Here is an 18209-nt window from a genome sequence, read left to right as displayed (position 1 = left end):
ACTACCGGTGATGCCCGGAACACTTCCGGTGGCCAAAACCATACTTCCTATATATCAATCTTTACCTCCGGACCATTCCGGAACTCCTCGTGACGTCCGGGATCTCATCCGGGACTCCGAACAACATTCGGTAACCGCATACATACATTCCCTATAACCCTAGCGTCATCGAACGTTAAGTGTGTAGACCCTACAGGTTCGGAAGTCATGCAGACATGGCCGAGACAACTCTCCGGTCAATAACCAACATCGGGATCTGGATACCCATGTTGGCTCCCACATGCTCCACGATGATCTCATCGGATGAACCATGATGTCAAGGACTTAATCAATCCCGTATACAATTTCGTTTGTCTAGCGGTACGATACTTGCCCGAGATTCGATCGTCGGTATCCCGATACCTTGTTCAATCTCGTTACCGGCAAGTCTCTTTACTCGTTCCGTAACACATCATCCCGTGATCAACTCCTTGATCACATTGTGCACATTATGATGATGTCCTACTGAGTGGGCCCAGAGATACCTCTCCATTTACATGGAGTGACAAATCCCAGTCTCGATTCGTGCCAACCCAACAGACACTTTCGGAGATACCTGTAGTGTACCTTCATAGCCACCTAGTTACGTTGTGACGTTTGGCACACCTAAAGCACTCCTACGGTATCCGGGAGTTGCACAATCTCATGGTCTAAGGAAATGATACTTGACATTAGAAAAGCTTTAGCATACGAACTACATGATCTTGTGCTAGGCTTAGGATTGGGTCTTGTCCATCACATCATTCTCCTAATGATGTGATCCCGTTATCAACGACATCCAATGTCCATGGCCAGGAAACCATAGCCATCTATTGATCAACGAGCTAGTCAACTAGAGGCTTACTAGGGACATGGTGTTGTCTATGTATCCACACATGTATCTGAGTTTCCTATCAATACAATTCTAGCATGGATAATAAATGATTATCATGAACAAGGAAATATAATAATAACCAATTTATTATTGCCTCTAGGGCATATTTCCAACAGTCTCCCACTTGCACTAGAGTCAATAATCCAGTTCACATCGATATGTGATTAACACTCAAGGTCACATCCCCATGTGACTAACACCCAAAGAGTTCTGGGTTTGATCATGTTATGCTTGTGAGAGAGGTTTCAGTCAACGGGTCTGCAACATTCAGATCCGTATGTACTTCGCAAATTTCTATGTCATCTTGTAGATGCAACTACTACACTACATTTGGAGCCATTTCAAATAACTGTTCTACTTGGAGCTATTCTAAATTGTTGCTCCATTATACGTATCTGGTATCTCTACACAGAGCTATCCGGATAGGTGTTAAGCTTGCATCCACGTAACTCTTTACGTCGAACTCTTTATCACCTCCATAACCGAGAAACATATCCTTATTCCTTTAAGGATAATTTAGACCGCTATCTGGTGATCTACTCCTAGATTACCTTTGTACCCTCTTGCCAGATATGTGGCAAGGCACACATCAGGTGCGGTACTCAGCATGGCATACCGTATAGAGCCTATGACAAAAGCATAGGGGACGACCTTCGTCCTTCCTCTTTCTTCTGCCGTGGTCTAGCTTTAAGTCTTAACTTCATACCTTACAACTCAGGCAAGAACTCCTTCTTTGACTGATCCATCTTGAACACCTTCAAGATCATGTCAAGGTATGTGCTCATTTGAAAGTACCATTAAGCGTTTTGATCTATCCTTATAGATCTTGATGCTCAATGTTCAAGTAGCTTAATCCAGGCTTTCCATTGAAAAACACTTTCCAAATAACCCTATATGCTTTCTAGAAATTCTACGTCATTTCTGATCAACAATATGTCAACAAGCATATATTCATCAGAAATTCTATAGTGCTCCCACTCACCTTTTTGGAAATACAAGTTTCTCATAAACTTTGTATACACCCAAAATCTTTGATCATCTCATCAAAGCATACATTCCAACTCCGAGATGCTTACTCCAGTCCTTAGAAGGATTGCTGGAGCTTTGCATACTTGTTAGCATCTTTCAGGATTGACAAAACCTTCCGGTTGTATCACATACAACCTTTCCTCAAGAAAAACGTCGAGGAAACAATGTTTTGATATCCTATCTGCAAGATTTCATAAATAATGCAGTAATCGCTAATATAATTCCAACAGACTCTTAGCATCGCTACGAGTGAGAAAGTCTCATCGTAGTCAACTCCTTGAACTTGTCGGAAAACATCTTAACGACAAGTCGAGCTTTCTTAATGGTGATACTTACCATCATTGTCCGTCTTCCTTTTAAAATCCATATGTACCTAACAGCCTTACGACCATCAAGTAGTTCTTCCAAAGTCTACACTTTGTTTTCATATATGGATCCTCTCTCGGATTATATGGCCTCGAGCCATTTTGGAATCCAGGCCCACCATCGCTTCTCCATAGCTCGTAGGTTCATTGTTGTCTAGCAACATGACTTCCAAGACATGATTACGTACCATTCTGAAGTAGTACGCATCCTTGTCATCCCACGAGGTTTGGTAGTGACTTGATCTGAAGTTTCATGATCACTATCATAAGCTTCCACTTCAATTGGTGTAGGTGCCACAGGAACAACTCCCTGTGCCCTGCCACACACTAGTTGAAGAGACGGTTCAATAACCTCATCAAGTCTCCACCATCCTCCCACTCAATTCTTTCGAGAGAAACTTTTCCTCGAGAAAGGACCCGATTCTAGAAACAATCCCTTATTGCTTTCGGATCTGAGACAGGAGGTATACCCAACTGTTTTGGATGTCCTATGAAGATGCATTTATCCGCTTTGGGTTCGAGCTTATCAGCCTGAAACTTTTTCACATAAGCGTCGCAGCCCCAAACTTTTAAGAAATGACAGCTTAGGTTTCTCTAAACCATAGTTCATACGGTGTCATCTCATCGGAATTACGTGGTGCCCTATTTAAAGTGAATGTGGTTGTCTCTAATGCCTAACCCATAAACTATCATGGTAATTCGATAAGAGACATCATGGTATGCATCATATCCAATAGGGTGCAGTTATGATGTTCGGACACACCATCATACTATGGTGTTTCAGGCTGTATTAGTTGTGAAACAATTTCCACAATGTCTTAATTCTGTGCCAAACTCGTAATTCAGATATTCATCTCTATGATCATATCATAGATATTTTATCCTCTTGTCACGACGATATTTCAACTTCACCCTAAAATTACTTGAACCTTTCAATAATTCAGACTCGTGATTCATCAAGTAAATATACTCAACATCTAGTCAAATCATCTGTGAAGTAAGAACATAACGATATCCACTACACGCCTCAGCACTCATTGGACTGCACACATCAAAATGTATTACTTCCAACAAGTTGCTTTCTAGTTCCATTTTACTGAAAACGAGGCTTTCAGTCATCTTGCCCATGTGGTATGATTTGCATGTCTCAAGTGATTCAAAATCAAGTGAGTCCAAACGGTCCATTTGCATGGAGTTTCTTCATGCATATACACCAATAGACATGGTTCGCATGTCTCAAACTTTTCAAAACGAGTGAGCCCAAAGATCCATCAACATGGAGCTTCTTCATGCATTTTATACAGATATGACTTACGTGGCAGTGCCACAAGTAGCTGGTACTATCATTACTATCTTATATCTTTTGGCATGAACATGTGTATCACTACGATCGAGATTCAATAAACCATTCATTTTAGGTGCAATACCATTGAAGGTATTATTCAAATAAACAGAGTAACCATTATTCTCCTTAAATGAATAACTGTATTGCGATTGACATAATCCAATCATGTCTATGCTCAACGCAAACTCCAATCTCGATGGTAGAGGGAGCGTGCGATGCTTGATCACATCAAGCTTGGAAAAACTTCCAACACATATTGCCAGCTCACCTTTAGCTAGTCTCCGTTTACTCCGCAGCCTTTTATTTCGAGTTTACTAACATTTAGCAACCGAACCGGTATCTAATACCATGGTGCTACCAGGAGTACTAGTAAAGTACACATTAACACAATGTATATCCAATATACTTCTATCGACCTTGCCAGCCTTCTCATCTACCAAGTATCTAGGGTAATTCTGCTCCAGTGGCTGTTCCCCTTATTACAGAAGCACTTAGTCTCGGGTTTGGGTTCATCCTTGGGTTTCTTCACTAGAGCAGCAGCTGATTTGCCATTTCATGAAGTATCCCTTTTTGCCCTTGCCCTTCTTGAAACTAGTGGTTTCACCAACCATCACCAATTGATGCTCCTTCTTGATTTCTACTTTTGTGGTGTCAAACATCGCGAATATCTCAAGGATCATCATATATGTCCCTGATATATATTATAGTTCATCACGAAGCTCTAGCAGCTTGGTGGTAATGACTTCGGAGAAACATCACTATCTCATTTGGAAGATTAACTCCCACTCAATTCAAATGATTGTTGTACTCAGACAATCTGAGCACAAGCTCAACAATTTCTATTTACCCTTCATAAGGACCCTGTTCATCGAATCCGATCCAACTAAAGTGGGAGAGATAGACACCCGCCAGCCACCTTATGCAACTAGTGCATGTCAGTCGGTGGAACCGGTCTCACATAAGCGTACGTGTAAGGTTGGTCCGGGCCGCTTCATCCCACAATGCTGCCGAATCAAGATAAGACTAGTAACGGCAAGATAATTGACAATATCGACGCCCACAACTACTTTGTGTTCTACTCGTGCATAGTAACTACGCATAGACCTAGCTCATGATGCCACTATTGGGGAACGTAGCAGAAATTCAAAATTTTCTATGCATCACCAAGATCAATCTATGGAGTAATCTAGCAATGAGGGAAGGAGAGTGCATCTACATACCCTTGTAGATCGCTAAGCGGAAGCATTCAAGTTAACGGGGTTGATGGAGTCGTACTCGTCGTGATCCAAATCACCGATGATCCTAGTGCCGAACGGACGGCACCTCCGCGTTCAACACGCGTACAACCCGGTGACGTCTCCTACGCCTTGATCCAGCAAGGGGAGAAGGAGAGGTTGGGAAGACTCCATCCAGCAGCAGCACGACGGCGTGGTGGTGGTGGAGGAGCGCGGGACTCCAGCAGGGCTTCGCCAAGCACTACGAGAGACGAGGAAGAGAGGTAGGGCTGCGCCAAGAGGGAAAGGATCTCATGTGTCTTGCAGCCTCCAATACCTCAAGTATATATAGGGGAAGGGGAGGGGATGCGCCCCCACCTAGGGTTCCCTCCCTAGGGGTGGCGGCAGCCCCCAGATCCCATCTGGGTGGCGGCCACAAGGGGGAGAGGGGGAGGCGCACCTGGGGTGGGCCTTAGGGCCCATCTGCCCTAGGGTTTGCCCCCTCCCCTCTTGGAGGCGCCTTGGGCCTTGGTGGGAGGCGCCCCAGCCCACCTAGGGGCTGGTCCCTTCCCACTATTGGCCCATCTAGGCCTCCGAGGCTGGTGGCCCCACCTGGTGGACCCCCGGACCCCTCCGGTGGTCCCGGTACACTACCGATGATGCCCGGAACACTTCCGGTGCCCAAAACCATACTTCCTATATATCAATCTTTACCTCCGGACCATTCCAGAACTCCTAGTGACGTCCGGGATCTCATCCGGGACTCCGAACAACATTCGGTAACCGCGTACATACATTCCCTATAACCCTAGCGTCATCGAACCTTAACTGTGTAGACCCTACGGGTTTGGAAGTCATGCAGACATGGCCGAGACAACTCTCCGGTCAATAACCAACAGCGGGATATGGATACCCATGTGGCTCCCACATGATCCACGATGATCTCATCGGATGAACCACGATGTCAAGGACTTAATCAATCCCGTATACAATTCCCTTTGTCTAGCGGTACGATACTTGCCCGAGATTCGATCGTCGGTATCCCGATACCTTGTTCAATCTCGTTACCGGCAAGTCTCTTTACTCGTTCCGTAACACATCATCCCGTGATCAACTCCTTGATCACATTGTGCACATTATGATGATGTCCTACCGAGTGGGCCCAGAGATACCTCTCCGTTTACACGGAGTGACAAATCCCAGTCTCGATTCGTGCCAACCCAACAGACACTTTCGGAGATACCTGTAGTGTACCTTTATAGCCACCCAGTTACGTTGTGACGTTTGGCACACCCAAAACACTCCTACGGTATCCAGGAGTTGCACAATCTCATGGTCTAAGGAAATGATACTTGACATTAGAAAAGCTTTAGCATACAAACTACATGATCTTGTGCTAGGCTTAGGATTGGGTCTTGTCCATCACATCATTCTCCTAATGATGTGATCCCGTTATCAACGACATCCAATGTCTATGGCCAGGAAACCGTAACCATCTATTGATCAACGAGCTAGTCAACTAGAGGCTTGCTAGGGACATGGTGTTGTCTATGTATCCACACATGTATCTGAGTTTCCTATCAATACAATTCTAGCATGGATAATAAACGATTATCATGAACAAGGAAATATAATAATAACCAATTTATTATTGCCTCTAGGGCATATTTCCAACAGCCTCATCAGGCTGGCTCACGAGGAGGCAGAGAGACCAAGGCAGGGTACCTCACGAGGTGCCCGTGACGCAAGCCATGACGACCAAGGGTGCCAGGCGGGTGCCAGCCCGCGCAGTGTCCTCCTTTCCTCTTTGGTGCAAAGGGGGCAAGCGCAGCCGCGGAGTACCGAGGCATCAGGCAAAGGTTGCCATTTCGGTGCAACAAGATCAAGACCGGGAGGACTGCAAGACGGAGGTCATCGTGGAGCCCAAGACGGCGTCATCACCAGAGCTTTGTGCAGGCGAAGACTACTTCTATCAGGATAGCTGGTACTAGCTGTCCCCTTTCAAATTAGCCCGCCATTGTTGGCTCCCTTCCCGCTCGATATTTGGGAAGAGGTCCAGGGCCTCTATAAATAGGACCAGCCACCCAAAAGGAGGGAGATCGATCGATCGATCAATCGAAGGATCAAGGGATCAGAGAGAGAGAGAGAGATAGAGAGAGAAGGGTGACTGAACTCCTCCCAGCGGTTCATCCCCCCAGCCAAGAACAGACCCTCGCGAGGCTGTTCTTCCTTGTATTGTTCATCATCATCATCCCAAGAGGCAATCCACCACACCACACACAGGAGTAGGGTATTACACCACAACGGTGGCCCGAACCAGTATAAACCTCGTGTCCCTCGTGTTATTCTTTCCATAGCTTAGACCTTAGCAAGGCGGAAGGGTGCAGGTAGGTAGGAGGTGAAATCTCCGCGCGCACCCCAGTGTTCGAACCTCAAGGGTCTACCGGAACCCGAAATCCGACATTTGGCGCGCCAGGTAGGGGTGCGCTGGGATTCGTCTTCCACCACCCTGTTCTCCTCCGACCATCACGCCCATGTCTGATGCTCGTCGGGCCCGCGCCGAGCGCCGGGCCGCTCTCGCTTCCCGCGTCGCCCAGACGGCCTCTGTCGGCGGGCGTCCTCGCCGTTCCTCGTCAGCTGTCGTCAGCGCCGCCACCGGCCCGGCGGGGGACGAGCAGCAAGCATCGTCTCAGCATCTGTTCGTGCGGCAAGACGGCCGCACCGCAACTCCCTCGCTCACCCCAGCTGGTTCTTCGTCCTGCGCGCTCCCCGCGCCCATGGTGGCTTGGGCTGCACTCATCGCGGCAAACGAGCTCCTGCGCTACCGTCCCGTTGACGACGTCTACGAAGAATGGCTCGACCGCGTCGCCGAGCTTGTCCGCGCCGTAGGGGGCTCTCCTGCGCCGTCCGTTCCGCTGCACCGCACCCCGCCCCGCGCGGGCGATGAAGCTCCAGCGGCGCCCCGGCCGCCTCCTCCTCAGGAAGGCGCCATGGCTCCAAGGCGCGTGGCCCCTGGGCGGAACCCGCTCCGTCAGGTGCCAGCGCGGCAAGAGCAGAGCTGTCAAGAAGTCCCTCACCCGCAAGAAGCTGCCCGGGCGCTCCCTGCTCCAGCACATCGCGACCATGCTCCTGCTCCCGCGCGTCAAGACCCCGCGCTGCTCCCAGCTGCAGCGCGTGGGGACATGCAAGACCAAGCTCCCCGTCACCCAAGGCCTCCCGTGGCCACAGCAGGCTGCCGCGCCTTCACCGCCGAGCTACGCAGCGTCGCGTGGCCCGGCAAGTTCAAGTCAGACCTGCCTCCTCGCTACGACGGCACGGCTGACCCTGCGGAGTTCCTCCAGCTCTATGAGTTGGGCATCGAAGCTGCCAACGGAGACGAGAAGGTCATGGTGAACTGGTTCCCCATGGCGCTCAAGGATGGGGCCCGCACCTGGCTCCTGAACCTGGCTCCAGGCACAATCTCCTCCTGGGACGAGATGCGCACCAGCTTCATCGCCAACTTCGAAGGCACTCGCGACCGGCCACCTGCCGTGAGCGACATGCGCCGCATCAAGCAACAGCCCGGGGAGACCCTGCAGAAGTACATCCAGCGCTTCAAAAACGCGCGCCTCAAGATTCCCAAGGTGACTGAGGAGGCCATCATCTCAGCCTTCTCCTATGGCGTGCGCGACGTCAAGATGAAGGAGGAGCTGGCGATGCATGAAGACCTGTGCACTTCCTTGGAGCTGTTCAACCTGGCAACCAAGTGTGCCAGGGCCAAGGAAGGGCGTCTCTCCCTCCTCGAGCTTCCTGCCGCAGACCCAGAAGAGAAGAAGCCCAAGGCTAAGGATGTGAAGCGCAAGGGGGCTGCCGTGCTCGCGGCAGAACCAGACACCAAGCGGGGCAGAGATCAGCCCGAACCTTCCAAGGGTAGCCGGTACTGTGTGTACCACGACCTCCACACCCACAACACCAACGAATGTCAAGAGCTCCGAGACGTGTGAGAAGGAAGGATCGGCCGTCGCCCTGACCGCGGTGACCGGGGCTACGGGCGAGGAGGAGGAAGGAACGCAGGACGCTGGGAAGACCGTGGCCCGCGCCAAGGGTGGCGCGATCAACCTCGCGAGGATCGCTGGCAAGACCCGCCTCACGAGGGAGACTGGAGGGATCAGCCTCGTGAGGATCGCCCAAAAGGCAACGCAGGCCCCCCACCGCTGCCGCCACAGCCAAGGAGAAACGAGGACCGCCACAGGGACGAGGAGGCTGGGGGCTTCCAGGAGCCGCGCGCGATCGCCTGCATCCTGGGCGGGGCACAAGCCCCAGCCTCTCAGCGCATCTTCAAGCAGTTCGCCCACGAAGTGAACGCAGTCCTCCCCATGCTCGAAGCCACGCGCCCTCTCAGGTGGTCAGCATGCGCCATCACGTTCAGCTCAGCAGATCAGCTCAAGTGTGCGGCTACAGCCGGAGTCCTCCCGATGCTCTGTTCCCCAATCGTCAGCAACGTGGTTGTCGGGTGGTAGGTGCGACATATGCCAACGGGTGGCTTATCATTGTGGGAGCCAGTAAGACATCGCCGGTGCCTGGAAACGGGATAAGGCGAAGACATGCACGCCGGCGGATCTTACCCAGCTTTGGGGCTCTCCGTGGAGATAACACCCCTACTGCTGCTCTGCGGGGTCTCCGCATGATCACTAGATGAACAAGTAGCTACACAATGCTCCTTGAGCTGTTTGGTGGGAGGAGGAAGAAGGGCATGGCTAGCCTGCTTCTTCTCCTTGTGTGGTGTCTAGGACTAGCAGGGGGTCCAACCCTTTGCATGGGTGCCCCGGGGGGTTTATATAGGCCCACCCCCCGGGGGTACAATGGTAATCCGACTGGGCGCGAGGCCCAGCCGTCTGTGACTGCGCTCGCCGGCTCCTGCGCTGGCTGCTGAGGCCCGCCGACTGGTGGGTCCCGCCGGCTGCCGGCCCCTTGGTCGACAGGCAGGCCCCACTGTCCAGGGCCTGGTCGGCGGCTGGTTACTGTGGCTCCATCTTGGTGACGTGGGCTTCGTCGTGGTAGGCGCGGCTATAGTGCCGCCGCCCGTCGGGCGATCGCTGTAGCCTCACCGCGTCTTGTCTCCTTAATGGGGCGTCTCCTTCGAGGGAGGCAGCAAGCCGGCTACGGGGAGCCGGCTCTGTCTTAGGCCGACAGGTTGGAGGCGTGGCCGCCTTCGGGCGTCTCTCTGCCCGAAGGGGCCCACCATCCGTGGGCCACGCTGGCGGCCCATCGTGGGTGACACCAAGGTCAACATGGCAACAGTGCCGCGCCGGACGGGTCATGCCTATTCCGTACGGCGCACTGTGCGAGGCGTGCTCCGGGATTCGGGGGTGGCAGGCTTCACTGTAGCCACGCCCCGTCGCACCGCCGTTAGGTGGGTGCAAACTTTGAGGGTACGGTCTTGACCGCTTCATGGGAGCCGGCTTCTTGGAGTCGGCCTTCTCATGGCCGGCTTCCCGAAGTCGGCCCTCCCGTGGCTTTCTTCATGAGGGCTAAAGTTGGGCCGCCTTCCGAAAGCCGGCCTGGATGGCAGCCAGCAAGGGGAAGGCAGCTCCGTGTCTTGGATTCTTGAGAGCCGGATGGGCTCGTAATTTTTTCAGAAGGGCCAGGGGAAGCCGGCTAGGCTACCCATGGCTATTTACTCCGACAGTAGTCCCCGAAGCTGACCGAGCTCCGAGGCGGACAAAGGGACGAGAAGCTTGGTCAGCTTCCCATCCTGAAGAGCCGGCTTTGCGGGTGTATGCCGACATCAGAGAGCTCCGCGTCTTGTAGGCGGGAAAGGGGGGCGACCTGCGTGCTGACCGCGGGCCCTCCCGCGGCCACGTGGCGGCGAGATCCTGCCAGTGCACGCGTGCGATGGGACGCCGCCGCAGGCCCGGGCCCACCACTCGCAGGCCTTGGTCCGAGCGCGGATCTTCCGTGGCCCACATGGGCCGCTCGCCTTCCCGCGGCGGTTTTATTTCGCCGTTAAGGCACAATAAGCGCGGGACGTGGGGGAGTGGGCACGATCGATCCCCATGTTTCCCCACGCCGCGCCTCCTCGGCTCCGCCACGCGAGCCTATAAGTAGGGGGGGGAGGGGGAGCGACAGCGGGTCGCACGCTCTCTCTCGCTCCGCCCCTTCTCGTCCTCGCTTCTTCCTCTCGTTGCCGCCGCAGCCTCCCGTCTCAGCGCTGCCGCGCCTCCACATCGTCTCGCTCCCATGGCGCTGTCAAGCTCGTGGGACGGCTCCAACGTCCATGAGGACCACATTGAATTACTCCGCCAGACTCGGCGCCTGCCCGACGCCAACCTCGTGCGGGTCCGCCTGGCGCCAGAGACGGAGGTCTCGCCGGCGCCGGAGGAGGGCGAGCGGGTCGTCTTCCGCTCGCACTTCCTGCGCGGCTTCGGCCTTCCGGCAAGCGGATTTCTGCGCTCCTTCCTCAAGTTCTACAACCTTCAGCCGCATCACCTCACGCCCAATGCGGTAATGCTACTGTCGGCCTTCGTCTCCCTCTGCGAAGGTTTCTTGGGGCTGCTCCCCACGCTGGAGCTCTGGGGGGAGTTCTTCCAGAGGAAACTCGGCACCGTCGTTGCAGGCGTGCCCGCCCCCTGCGGGGCCTTCATCGCCATGATGAGGGCAGGCGAGAACAACCCGTTCCCGCCCATCCCCCTGATCCAGTCGGTGAAGATCTGGCAGAAGTCATACTTCTACGTGAAGAACGTCGCCGAGCAAGGGGACCACGTCAAACTGCCGGCTTACGTAGCCGGCCCGCCGGCTGGGAGGCAGCCCTCATGGAGTTTCCGGTCCCGGTCACTGTCTCAGGCCGGGAACGCCGCCGTCTCCCGGCTTCGGGTGATGATCCAGTCGGAAGGCCTAAGCGGGGCCGACTTGGTGGCCGCCTTCGTGGAGCGCCGGGTATCTCCTCTCCAAAGCCGGCCCCACATGATGTGCCAGATGAGCGGCCGCTTCGACCCAAGCCGGCTGAGCACCAGGGAGATGCCTCACGCGGAGGTATCGTATATGGTAAACTATATCTCCAACTGCAAGCTCGCCGAGGACTGGCGATACGGCAAGGCGCCGTATTCTCGCGCCAACCCTCCGCCCGTGGTAAGCTTTCTTTTCTTTCTTCTTCTCGTTGGTAGCCGGCTTTATGATGGCCGGCTTCTGATCAGTCGGTTCTTCTTAGCAGAACCCCCTTCTCCCGCTGACGACCGGAGCAGCGGGGATAGAACGCCAGTATGCCCCCGACCGCATGGCAGACGACGTCGATGACCCGGACTTGGGGGCGGCCGCCATGGAAGACGCCGTCGTGGGGGACGACACCGAGCCCGGGGGCTCAAGGCTCACCGCGAGCTTCGAGGACTGGCCGGACGATGCTGAAGCCGAAGTCGCCCCGCGTCGCCAGCCGGCGGCCGACCATCAGGGCATGGGCTCGTCCATCGCGCTGGCTGCCGGTGGTGGCGCACAGAAGCGCCGGGCCGCTTCAGGCCTCTTCGGCAGCCGGCCGAAGAAGTCTAAAGCCTCCACCGTGGCGACCAAGCGCGATGAGGCGGCTGCGAAAGCGGCCCGCTTCCGCAAGGCGGTGAAGCAGCCTCAGGCGGTCTCAGCGTAAGTCATCAATTGCCTTATCGCATGCTCTTCATCATTCTCTTCTTGTTCAAGCATTCTTCTTAATTTCTTCCGTTTGCTGGACAGGGCGCCGCTTTCCCTTGAGCGTGGTCCGGGCGGCTCCGTAGTTGGGCCCACTGGAGGTTCTTCAAGCTCCCGCCGCGTGGACCCCTGCGCCGACCTCAGGGAGGCCACATTGCGAAACGCCCGTGAAGCGCGGGAGGAGCGCGAGGCGGCGGAGAAAGCGGCCGCCCAGGCGGCGAGGGAGTAGGCCGACGCGGCAGCCAAGGCCCAGACGGAGGCGGCGACCGCGGAGCCGGAGGCGGAGGGTTCGCGCAACCAGCCTCCGCTGCTTGCCATTCCCCTCCGAGCCGTGGCCCCCAACACCCCTTTGCCCTTGGCGGAGGAGATCGTCCAAGACCCGCCGCTGATGGAGAGGGGCGAGGACCCCGTGGCCTTTGCGCGGAGAGCGCCGCCAGCAGCGCCAACCGGAGCGGGCCAAGGCGGCCAATCATCAGCGACGCCGGAGGGGCCGACCGGGGGTGAGCCAGAGGACAAAGCCGGCCTTGAGATGCAGCCGGTGACGGGCCGGCGCGCAGGGGGAGGCGCCGCTCCGCCGGAGTTGCGCCGAGTCGCGGGCCCAGGCCAGTCGGCGGAAGATCCGGAGGCGGCCAGCACTGCCACGTCCGAGTGGACTCCCAGCGGAGGGACTGGCGGGCTGAATGTGGCGGGCTGAAATGTGCCAAGGCTCCTTTGGCAAAATTCTTGCCATTGTCGGTGATGATGCTGTGTGGCACACTGTACCGAGTTGTTATGTCTGCGATGAACGTCACAGCAGTCGGCCCATTCAGCTTCTTGATCGGCTTTGCCTCAATCCACTTGGTGACTTTGTCCACGGCGACGAGCAAATGCGTCATGCCGCCGCGCGCCGTCTTGAATGGGCCCACCATGTCCAGTCCCCAAACGGCAAAGGGCCAAGTGAGGGGAATGGTCTTGAGTGCCGAAGCCGGCATGTGTTGCTTGGAGCTGAAGAGTTGGCATCCCTTGCAATGTTTAACTAATTCTTTGGCGTCATCCAAAGCAGTCGGCCAGAAGAAACCATGGCGGAAGGCTTTGGCGACAAGTGATCTTGAGGCCGCATGGTGGCCGCATTCTCCTTGGTGAATGTCTCTGAGGATTGCAATGCCCTTCTCTTGCTCGATGCACCGTTGGAGGATTCCAGTGACACTGCGCTTGACTAGTTCTCTGTTGACGATTGTGTATGCTCTGGCTCGACGTTGGACTTGTCTTGCTGCTGTTTCGTCAGCCGACAGATCTTGGTTTACTAGGAAGTTGAGGATGGACTGAGCCCATGACGGAGCCGCGACTTCTCCTACTGCCAATGTGGCTACTACCACCAGGGTGGGCGGGCTGGGTGGTGAAATGCTGGAGTCGGCCGCCGGCTGTTGTGCTGGTGCAGTCCGTGGGCCGGCTACCGCAGTCCCCGAGCCGGGTGTGGCAGTCCCCGAGCCGGTTGTCGAAGTCCCCGGGCCGGCTACGGGAGTCTCGGGGTCGTCTGCTTGGCTCTTCGAGCCGGACCCGACCGCGTCGGGGTTAGGCGGCACGAAGATGGAATCGGACTCTGGAGACGGCTTGATAGATGGCTTGAGGAGGCGTTGTAGAGCGACGCCGGTTGGTATTGCTTGCCGAGTAGAGCCTATTCGAGCCAGGGCATCGGCTGGCTCGTTGTCGGCTCGTGGTACGTGGAGGAACTCGCATCCTTCAAAGTATCCGCTGAGTTTTTGGACCAGGAAGTGGTAGCTCGCCATATTTGTGTCCTTGGCGTCCCAATCGCCGGATGATTGCTGGACCACCAGGTCCGAGTCGCCATAACATAGGATCCGGCGAATGCCAAGTTCTTTGGCAAGCCGGAGCCCGTGTATGAGCGCCTCGTACTCGGCCACGTTGTTGGAGGCGGCAAAGTGGATCTGTAGCGTGTATCTGAGCTTGTCGCCTTTGGGAGAGGTAAGGACGACGCCGGCTCCCAAGCCGGTGCGCATCTTGGACCCGTCGAAGTGCATGCGCCAATGAGTGGAGTCGGGAGCCGGCGGCAGGTACTGGGTCTCGGCCCAGTCGACGAGGAAGTCGGCCAGTGCTTGGGACTTGATGGCGGTGCGGGGCTGGTAGAAGATCGTGTAGGGGGCCAGCTCGATGGCCCATTTCGCCACCCGGCCGGATGCGTCCCGGCTGCCTATGATCTCGGCCAGCGGGGCGGTGCATACGACCGTGACGGGATGCTCTTGAAAGTAGGGATTCAGCTTCTTGGCGGTGAAGTACACGCCGTAACACATCTTCTGGTAGTGCGGGTAGTTCTGCTTTGAGGCGGACAGCACCTCGCTCAAATAATACACTGGCCTCTGGACCGGTTGGGCTCGGCCTTCTTCTGGGCGTTGGACTACGATGACGGTGCTGACCACCCGGTTGGTTGCGGCGATGTAGAGGAGCATGGGCTCTTTCTCAGTCGGCGCCGCCAGAACGGGCGGCGTGGCCAGCATCTTCTTCAGCTCGTGAAAAGCTTGGTCGGCCTGGTCGTTCCACTCAAAGTGAGTGCTCTTCTTCATGAGGCGGTAGAGGGGGAGAGCTTTCTCTCCGAGCCGGCTGATGAAGCGGTTCAAGGAGGCCAAGCACCCGGTGAACTTTTGAATGTCTCGAAGCTTGGTGGGGATCGCCATTCTCTCGATGGCCTTGATCTTCACCGGGTTGCATTCGATGCCGCGTTCGGAGACCAGGAAGCCTAGGAGCTGGCCGGCTGGCACTCCGAACACGCATTTCTCGAGGTTGAGCTTGATTTGGAACCGGCGTAGGTTCTCAAACGTTTCCTTGAGGTCTCCCAGCAAGGTGCCGCGCTTCTCCGTCTTCACCATGATGTCGTCCACGTAAACATGAGCGTTTCTGCCGAGCTGCTTGAGGAGGCACTTCTGCATGCAACGCTGAAGTGGCACCGGCATTTCTCAAGCCGAATGTCATAGTCAGGTAGCAGAAGGCTCCAAATGGCATGATGAAGGCGGTTTTCAGGCGGTCGTCCGGATCCAACTTTATCTGGTGATATCCTGAGTAAGCATCCAAGAAGCTCAACAGCTCGCATCCAACTGTGGAGTCTATCACTTGGTCAATCCTTGGCAGGGCAAAGGGATCTTTGGGGCAGGCCTTGTTGAGGCTTGTGTAGTCTATGCACATGCGCCACTTGTTGTTCTTCTTTAGCACGAGGACCGGGTTGGCGAGCCACTCTGGAAAGAAAACTTCCATAATAAAGCCGGCTGCCAGAAGCCGGGCTATCTCCTCTCCCACAATCATGCGTTTCTCCTCCAACAGTCGGCGAAGGGGTTGTTTGACCGGCTTCGCGTCTTCTCGAATGTGGTTTGTGCTCGGCGAATTTCCTCGGAACACCCGGCATGTCCTTGGGGGACCATGCAAAGATGTCCCGATTCTCACGGAGGAAATCGGCGAGCTTGCCTTCCTATTTGCTGTTCAGGTTTGCCCCGATGACGGCAAACCTCTCTGGATGCTCGGGGTCAAGAGGTATCTTCTTCGTCTCCTTGGCCGGCTGGAAAGATCCTTGAGCATCATGCTCCTTAGGGTCGGGGGACACGGCCGACTGCTTGCCGGCTATGGCCACGACTCGGTCCAGCATCTTCTTTTCTTCGGCAATCACAAGGGACTCGGCCAGCCGGCTGCTGGCTGCTGCGCACTCAGAGGACTTCTTGTAATCGCCGGCTACGGTGATGACGCCTTTGGTGCTTGGTATTTTCATCTTGAGGTATGCATAGTGGGGAACTGCCATGAATATGGCCAAGGCAGGTCGGCCAAGTAATGCATGGTAAGGGCTCTCCAGGTCCACCACTTCAAACCAGATCGCTTCCCGGTGGAAATGCTCCTTGTCCCCAAAAAGTACATCAATCATGATCTTGCCAATGGGGGCGCAGGACAGGCCGGGTACGATGCCATGAAACACTGTCCGAGTAGGCGTGAGCTGCTTCGTCTTGACGTTTAGCTTCTCCAGGGTGTCACGGTACAGGATGTTGATGCTGCTCCCGCCGTCTATCAACACACGGGAGAAGCGGGCGGCGCGTCTGTCCGTTGCAAGGGTGGCTTCCAGGACCAAGGCATAAGAGCCGGGAGACGGCATCACCTCTGGATGGTCGGCCCGGCTCCAGCTGATGGGCTTTTCTGACCAATGCATGTATCCGGCGGGGTTGGCAGCGACCATGCTGACTTCCTGGTGCTCTCGGCGTTTGCTGCGCCGGTCTTCGGGCTGGCTTGTAAAGACGATGTAGGTTGCTTGCTCGTCGGGGAACTCGTCGTGCACGGCTCCGACTGCGGGCCGAGCGGCCGGAGGCGGCGGGGCCGGAGGCGGTGGGCCGGCAGGCGGAGGCGGCACGAGCCCCTCGCCTTTAGAGATTCGGGTAAGCCAATGGCACTTCCGGGTTGTGTGGTTGGACGGCTTCGCGCCGCTGTGGAACTTGCACGGGGCGTCGAGAGTTTGCTCGTAGGAGAAGGCCGGCTGCCAAGCCGGCCTGCCGCCCTTGGGCTTCTTGGGCGCGGGTCGCCCTTCAGGCGGCGCGTCTTCAACTGTGGCCACCTGCCGACTAGCGGGAGGCGGCGCGGGGCCCTTGCGCTTGTGGTCGTTCGAGTGTGGGCGTCGGCCGGAATCCCCAGCCGGCGTCTTGGGCGCCGGGTTAAGTACTTTCCCTGAGGCGTCTACCCGAAGCTTGGTCTTCATCGAGGAGTCAGCGGTGGCGTACTTGCCCGCTATGTCTAGAAGCTCGTCGAGGGTAGTCGGCTCATCGTAGAGGAGCTTGTGCTTGAGGAGGGTGCCTTCTCGGCATCCGGCTGTGAAGTATTCTATGGCTTGCACCTCGTGCACCCCTTCGCAAGAGTTGTGGAGCTCGGCCCAACGCGTGAGGTAGTCGCGAGTGGACTCGGCGGGGCCTTGTACGCACAAGGAGAGCTGTCTGGGCTTGGGAGCCCGCTTGTAGGTGCTGGTGAAGTTGCGGATGAAGGCTTCTGTGAAGTCCAGCCAGCTGTTGATGCTGCGCGGCTTGAGGCTGTTGAGCCAAGTCCGCACCGTGCCTTGCAGCATGAGCGGCACGTACTTCAGGGCAACGCGCCGGTTGCCGTTGGCTATGCTAACCGCCGTGGAGTAGTCGATCAACCAATCTTCCGGCTTCACGGAGCCGTTGTACTTGGGCGTGTCTCTTGGGAGTGAGAACCCTTTGGGGAAGGGCTCGTCGCGGATGCGGGGGCCGAAACAAGGCGGGCCAACATCGTCTTCTTCTTCCAATGCCAGGGATCGCGCCAGGCGGTCGATCCGATGGCGGGCGTCGTTCTCGCCGACTCCTTCGCGGCGGCCTAGCCGGCCGCTGAGAGTCGGGTGCGCCACTGGCGGCGGGGCGGGATATCTCTCTCCACGGGGTGGAGGCGGAGGCGGGTTGCCCCGCCATTCATTGGCTCGGGGATGGCCGTCCGCGTCTCGCTCGATGGAGATTCGGGTCCGGCTGCGGCTGGCAGCCGGCTCTTTCTCAAGCCGCGCGCGGGTGTTCCTCGTAGTTGGTGTTCGGGACGTCGCGTCGTGATCTCGGCGCCGGGGAGGGCTTTCCGCGCGGGCGTCGGCTTCATGTCGCTGCGCGGCTACGTCAATCAGTTGCTGGATGCGCCGGGTCATGTGGGGGAGGTCTTCGGCCTCCAAGCCGTCCAAC

Source organism: Triticum urartu, chromosome 7A (assembly GCF_056163025.1).
Source record: "Triticum urartu cultivar PI428250 chromosome 7A, HENAU_Tu73, whole genome shotgun sequence".
NCBI lineage: Eukaryota > Viridiplantae > Streptophyta > Magnoliopsida > Poales > Poaceae > Triticum > Triticum urartu.
This window is presented reverse-complemented; position numbering follows the sequence as displayed.